The following is a 7,578-nucleotide window of genomic DNA, read 5'->3' as shown; positions in this document are numbered from 1 at the left end:
ATTCATATTTAGGTGAGACACATCTTTGTCAGAAGAATTAAATTGCCCTATTTTCGACTATGCCGAAGCAAACAAATAACAGTGATTTGGATGTCCAAAAGAAAAGGTTGAAATAAATGACATTGTCTGCTTTGAGACAAAGATTGACCATTAAAGTCAGTATTTCTCAACTGTTGTAGAGCAAGAAACAAGTGCTGTAGAGTGTGTAAAACAATCATTTATATGATTTCAGTGTTTTCATCCATTTTCTACTGATTTGCATTAGTGAAACCAAGTACAACTTGTCTTTGATATTGTGTATAGGAACGTCAAAAAGCATCTTTGTTAACATTTTTTCTTGCAAAGTAACCTTATTCCATTTCCTGTTTAGACACAGCAATATCAATCGCCTAAATGTGGCAATATTCAGCAGTATTTGCTTCCATTTCACGAGTAGAATTCTACACGTATGAAGACAGACTAGAATGATATGATGTCCAAGAACAAGACATATTCCACGATTATAAGGTGAAGAGAGAGAAAGAGCAATTGTGATGGTGCAGATGTGATCTACAAGCAATGCTGTTGAAAAGGCCCTCGGATGCCCTCCTGTCGCGGCTATAAGAATTATTAAGTGCCACTGAGAGACTGGGGTCACCGTAAACAGACCAAGAAGTGGCCATCAACTCATCACAACGCCAGCTGAAGATAGGTACCTCCGTCATTAAGGAAGGAGGGTAACGTTTCTGTTGGCGTTTTGTGTATGTGACGTGTACGTACCCCATGTAGGGTTTCGAGATGCCTGCCACTCTGGAACATTATTGATGTTCTTAACGCCGATCTTAGGATTACGATACAAAAATACTCAGCAATACTCAAATTGTGGATCCATTTCCAGACAGGCTTTTGATTTACGAGCTCACACCCAAATCACCGTGCTTCACAAACCGATCCATTCTTTCAGCTTCACACAAGTACCAGTAGGCCTCTTGGATACTTGACAAATCGTAGATATAAGAAAATAATGACGTGGTCACCTTGTTCTAAGCGTATTGTTTGCTTCAAAATCTAGTTCTAGATTGCCAAATATACTTGGAAGGGTGAGGCCCTTAGATTCAATTGACTTAATTAGAACTGGTGTCAGTACATACAGAGACATTCTGAAAGCGTAGATATGTGTTTGGTTGCATTGTTGCCCTGTCAGACTATTACCTCCGAATACTCGTAAGTGTGTAAGTTTATCCAATCTTGTAGTTCATTTACACGGACCATACCGCTTTAAGATGCATAAACCTAGCTGCATCTACGTGGTACATTCCCAGAACCTGGCGTCTGGTCACCTACAGGAGAAACTGTTCAGCTCGAGGCACCGTGCAATTGAAGCACACAGTCTCATCATGCTGTCAACGAAGGAAGCCCTCGGGCAGATTCAAAACCATACGAAGCAGTAGGTAGACTGCTTGAACAAAATGGCTTAGGAATGCAACTCAAGTAAGGCTGTTTCACGATAAACATGCCATCAAGGTCCATCTGAGATATGTGCCGCACAACGGATGTCTCTGCGAGGTCATGTAACGCCGTGGCCTGAATAGCATAAACTAGAAGCGACCTACTAGATGGTGTTGATTGTATTGGAGACCAGAATCATGTATATTGATTTATGCATCATTTATGTACTGATATATGTAGCAACATTTGAATTTCACTCCTGTAATACAACTGAGCACATTTATTCCATATGCCAGGGGTCAGTTTAAATTAAAAACACACAACTTAGGATAAATATGGTTTTTTTAATGTTGCATTCCAGCTGCTTTGTCTAGCCCTGCTAATTTGACTGGCATTCTAGAAGTTGATGAGATGAAGAATGAAGACGTGTTTTATATGGATATACAACTTGTTTATTGAGTATAGGCGACATTTCAACATAGATTTTAATGTCGTTGGCAAGCAACGACAAAGACGTCGACATTATGTCGAAACGTCGCCTGTACAGAAAAAAGAAGCTGCACATCCATATTCCATAAAAATTGTGAATCTTTATTAAGGCGGTCTACAGTTAAACAAGTCCAGACCAGATAAGTGATTGACTTTATGTGCATTGGTCCACACAACTGGGATGCAGTGAGCCTGACTACCCGATCCCCGTTTGCTGCCTCTTACGACAAATATGGGGTTCTCAAGATCAGTTTTAACCGGATATGAATTAAAAGTAGAAGAGTAATGCTGAATATAACAACCATTAAAGAAAACTACCGCGGGTAAACATTGCGAAAACCCATATAGAAAACATGCCATTAAGAACACGGCCTCCAGGTAAACAGAGAAAACGGACACCAGATAATAAGAAAGCGCGGCCACCAGGTAAATAGGCAAAACGACCACCAGGTAACTAGAGACGACGGCCTCCAGGTAAGTAGAGAAATGGACAATTGCTGAATAAAGAAAACATACATCAGAGCCCTTATCTCGAAACGTTGATAGCCCTAAGAATTCTTAACTTTGATCGTAGCCAATGTGTTAAGAATGGGCTTAAGAAGTTCGTAGGGCTACGAACGTTTCGAGAATAGCTAGTCAGGTGATTAGAGCAAATGGTCTCCAGATGATTAGGAGCACTCGACATACACAATAAGCAAACCTACATGGCTGTTACCCCTTACGATAATGTGCAAGTGCAAATGATAGTCGTGTACACAGACACTTTGAAACAATACGGTGAAATTCGTAGTGTGCCATAAGCACATTTTCATGGTAAGGCACATGCGTACTTTAATAAGCATTAAAACTAAATAAACGTCAGAGATATTTCAGTTATTACTGAAAGTCCAGATACTGGATCAGAGCTTTCTTCTCTCCCTCAAACTGTTCTTGTCATCTGTCCAGGCAAGTTTTGTTTCCGCGCTGGGGGAGGGGGCGTTGAACATGACTCAAGTCCAACAGACTTATGCAAGTTTATGTTTTACTCTACAGAAAGGCGAAATCATGTTCGTTCACTACTAGCACAAATTAGTTTATGTTCAACTAGATCATTTAACAGGATTATGTCCTTATTATTCAAAGCAAACTCAGTGTTGTGCTAGACACTTGATTGGAAAGATGAGGGTTTTACCTAATTAGACCAGAGTTTATGCTACGTAAACACGACAGACCGCACTAATCTATTGTTAGTGCAGGTGAGTCTTCCCCATCCTCCCTCAAATGTATGACAGATGACCACCCATAAGGTAGACAAGCGGGACCACACGGGTCGCAGATGCCTTAACATAACATTTACGGTTCAATGGACAAATTAGCTGCTACCAGTTACCTGCACATAGTAATGGAATAGTCCAAATAAAAACACAAGAAAACAAACTGAAGTTACATTATTTACTTTAAAGGATGTCCGAAAAGACATTACTTTGACTTTTAATTCCTGCAATAAAAAAAAAAACAGTTGATTTTCAAACTTTTGGGTTCAACCTTCTTGTCTCACGGGGGTTGTCATTATTGTATTGAAAACTTTGTCAACAAGTCATCTTAAATGATTGGAACATTTGTGAAACTGAGGAAACTGGGGTACTCAGCGTCATCTTTTATTCCATTAGCAGTTTAAATGTGGAATAGTTTTTTCTTGGCTGTTAGACGCGACTCTGTTGCGTCATTTAAGTCGTGTATCCAAGTGGAAGATAAATGTGCACGTAAACATTATTCACATGGAATCATGAAGTTGAATGTTTTGCACACAAGAATAATAGACATGACGAGTGCACTTATTGTTATTTCAATGAGTGTGAAAGATGACGCATCATGTCAATGTGCCATGGATGTGAGAATGTTTTTCATTACTTCCTTGAAATTTCATTGTAAACTATTCAAAGACATACACTGTTAATATCTTTGAAAATATAACACTGATTGGTACTAATCTTATCTTACATGGCAATGCCGATCTCTCAATTACAAAGATCAGAATGTTTTAGTATGTACATATCTATATCTCTCCAGCAAAACGTTTTCTCAGTTAACTCCTGTTGCACATATCCATGCCTTTGCCTGTCACGTGTTTACACTGATTGAGGTGAATTGTGTAATTAATTATTGGAGCGTGATTGTGCCTTATCCTTTTCTTTAATGAATAGAAAATGCTTCAGTCAATAAACGCGATCAAACCTCTCAGTGACAAGCCTGTTTTTATATTGATAGTAACCGACAAAACAGTTTTGAGAAGAGAAGACTGATAATCATTTATTCATTTGTACAATGAAGTTCTAATTTACTCGCAATTAAACTCCTCAGTAACGAACCTGTTTCAGGCTTACCCAACTCTATTCACTGAACATTGGACTGCATTAAACATTATAGGAACCTGTTTCAGGTTCACCCAACTCTATTCACTGGATATTGAAATGTATTAAACATTATAGGAACCTGTTTCAGGTTTACCCAACTCTATTCACTGAACATTGGACTGCATTAAACATTATAGGAACCTGTTTCAGGTTCACCCAACTCTATTCACTGAACATTGGACTGCATTAAACATTATAGGAACCTGTTTCAGGTTCACCCAACTCTATTCACTGGACATTGAAATGTATTAAACATTATAGGAACCTGTTTCAGGTTCACCCAACTCTATTCACTGGACATTGAAATGTATTAAACATTATAGGAACCTGTTTCAGGCTTACCCAACTCTATTCACTGAACATTGGACTGCATTAAACATTATAGGAACCTGTTTCAGGTTCACCCAACTCTATTCACTGGATATTGAAATGTATTAAACATTATAGGAACCTGTTTCAGGTTCGCCCAACTCTATTCACTGGATATTGAACTGTGTTAAACATTATAGGAACCTGTTTCAGGTTCACCCAACTCTATTCACTGAACATTGGACTGCATTAAACATTATAGGAACCTGTTTCAGGTTTACCCAACTCTATTCACTGAACATTGGACTGCATTAAACATTATAGGAACCTGTTTCAGGTTCACCCAACTCTATTCACTGGACATTGAAATGTATTAAACATTATAGGAACCTGTTTCAGGTTCACCCAACTCTATTCACTGGACATTGAAATGTATTAAACATTATAGGAACCTGTTTCAGGTTCACCCAACTCTATTCACTGGACATTGAAATGTATTAAACATTATAGGAACCTGTTTCAGGTTCACCCAACTCTATTCACTGGACATTGAAATGTATTAAACATTATAGGAACCTGTTTCAGGTTCACCCAACTCTATTCACTGGACATTGAACTGTGTTAAACATTATAGGAACCTGTTTCAGGTTCACCCAACTCTATTCACTGAACACTGGACTGCATTAAACATTATAGGAACCTGTTTCAGGTTCACCCAACTCTATTCACTGGACATTGAAATGTATTAAACATTATAGGAACCTGTTTCAGGTTCACCCAGCTCTATTCACATTGAACTGCATTATGTCTGTCATAGGGATAGACCGACCAACTGATTACTGGTCACGTATCGACAATCAGCCTGCCGCTAATCCAAATATCTCGTAACACATTATCTCATCTTATCCCTAGGTATCTATCTCAGTTTTAGATTAAATTATTCAGCTCCAAAACCGTAAAGAAACTTATTGCCTAGCTTAGAGGTGTTTTAAAACATTGTCTATTTATGTTCAGCTGGAGTCGAACTACTCATTTCTCTGAAAGATGTAATATCATCAGGGTATTTTGTGGCATTACTGCCATGTTGTCATCTTTCTGTGTAGACTAATTTTATCCATCGTTCCGAAGCAAATTAAGTATACTGAAGATAAAAAATCATTGCAAAGACATATGAATATATTTTATCATCTGCAAAGTTTTCATGTCAAAAGTATGTGCTTTCCACCCATTTGTGTACACCAGACAATATCGGTACTTGTTGAATACAGACATAAAGATTATCTGTCAAAACGTTCATAATTAAAATATATCCCCTATGTATTCTCTTGTGTTAGGCCTTTTTAACTCGTTCTCCGTATAAGTTTCATGACGTAAAGTCTTTAAGTCACAAAGAGTCCGACTGCGCGTGTGAAACCGTTTCCCACCTTCCTCCTACGACGTTGAACATCAAATCCAATTGAAATATTCTTAACTCTTATTCTAACTCTGTATGCATGCCAACTGTATATAGTAGCCTCTCTCAGAGGAACCAGAATCGAATGAAAATTGGTTCGAATGTAGTATCGGCTTAATATATCTTTGTTTAATCAGCGCCATGTGCTCAATGCACGCACACACACGCACGCTCGCACGCACGCACACGCACACGCACACGCACACGCACACGCACACGCACACGCACACGCACACGCACACGCACACAGTCGCCTTGGTCTGTCTCCCCTAAGTCATGCTGACGTAATATGTAAACGTCCAAACAATCAACGTCTTCTTTGGGATCGAACCACACTTTCTTGTCCATGGAGGTAGTTGACAAAGGCTAAATAAAACAGTGAAATGTTTCACCCTTATTTGTGCGCGTAACAATTACTTGTTTCATTTTGAAAAAAATAAGTTTGACTTAGCCGTGTCCGGATCATCCATTTGTCCAATGTAAGGAATAAGTGTGATTGAATCTACAGTTCTTTAACGTGTACAAAACTTTCCAAACTTATTTCTGAGAGAGAAAATAAAATGTGTTCCTTCCTCGTCACTTTCTTTTGTATCAAAAAATAAAAACAAAAGTCCTACTGCCCTCGTCACCTTTGATAAAAAAAATGTGCTCGAGAAACATTACATTTTTATGCAGCCGAATAAGGCCTGAACATTATTATAGTAAGCCGGATCAAGACCTTGTCGACTACATATACCGCGGGTTCCCTGGTTCACCCTGAACAAATATTCATGTATAAACAAAATACCGTAGTCATTATTCAGACGTCACTATTACACTATTACATACATTTTACCCAACACAGTTAAGTCACTGGTATATAACGGGCTTACTTGTGTGTACGTTATTATGCGTGTATCGGTCTCCGCTACACTTGACTTTCATGTTCTTTCAAAGTAGAATTAAAGGTCATTGTAAAAGAGTTCCAGTCTGGACTGTGAGAAGATGGCCAATGTTATCATTTACATTATCACTGTGTATTTTCCTTGTCGGGTTTAACGTCTCTTTATATCCCACTGTCCTACTCAATCACCATAACCAAGTATACAGTGTGACACTGCTCACGACATGCGCTCGTTTTGTATGAAATTATTGTTACTTCAGCATATAAAACCCACCTATATACCACAACTGGCATTCAGAACCGCAGTCTGTCCTTTCACAAATACGTCACATATCCTGAAAGTTACAAGCCCGGAAGGAGTGAAGACAAGCACAGGGAATATCTACACTACTGCAGCACAGAGCAGCGAGAGAGCAACTACAAGGTTGGACACAGAAGTGCACTTCCCGTTGACAAGTACTTGTTTCAGGTTTTACACTGTGCTCTGGAAGCGAACATCGCCACCAGTTCAGATACAGTTAAAAGATCATGGTATGAAGTAGATCGATATGTTCTTGTCGAGGAAAGGCTGTCAATTAGCCACGTGACATAAGGAGTGGACCTGTTAGAAAAACTAAAACACG

This window comes from Haliotis asinina, chromosome 10, assembly GCF_037392515.1.
Source record: "Haliotis asinina isolate JCU_RB_2024 chromosome 10, JCU_Hal_asi_v2, whole genome shotgun sequence".
NCBI classification, from domain to species: Eukaryota; Metazoa; Mollusca; class Gastropoda; order Lepetellida; family Haliotidae; genus Haliotis; species Haliotis asinina.
This window is presented reverse-complemented; position numbering follows the sequence as displayed.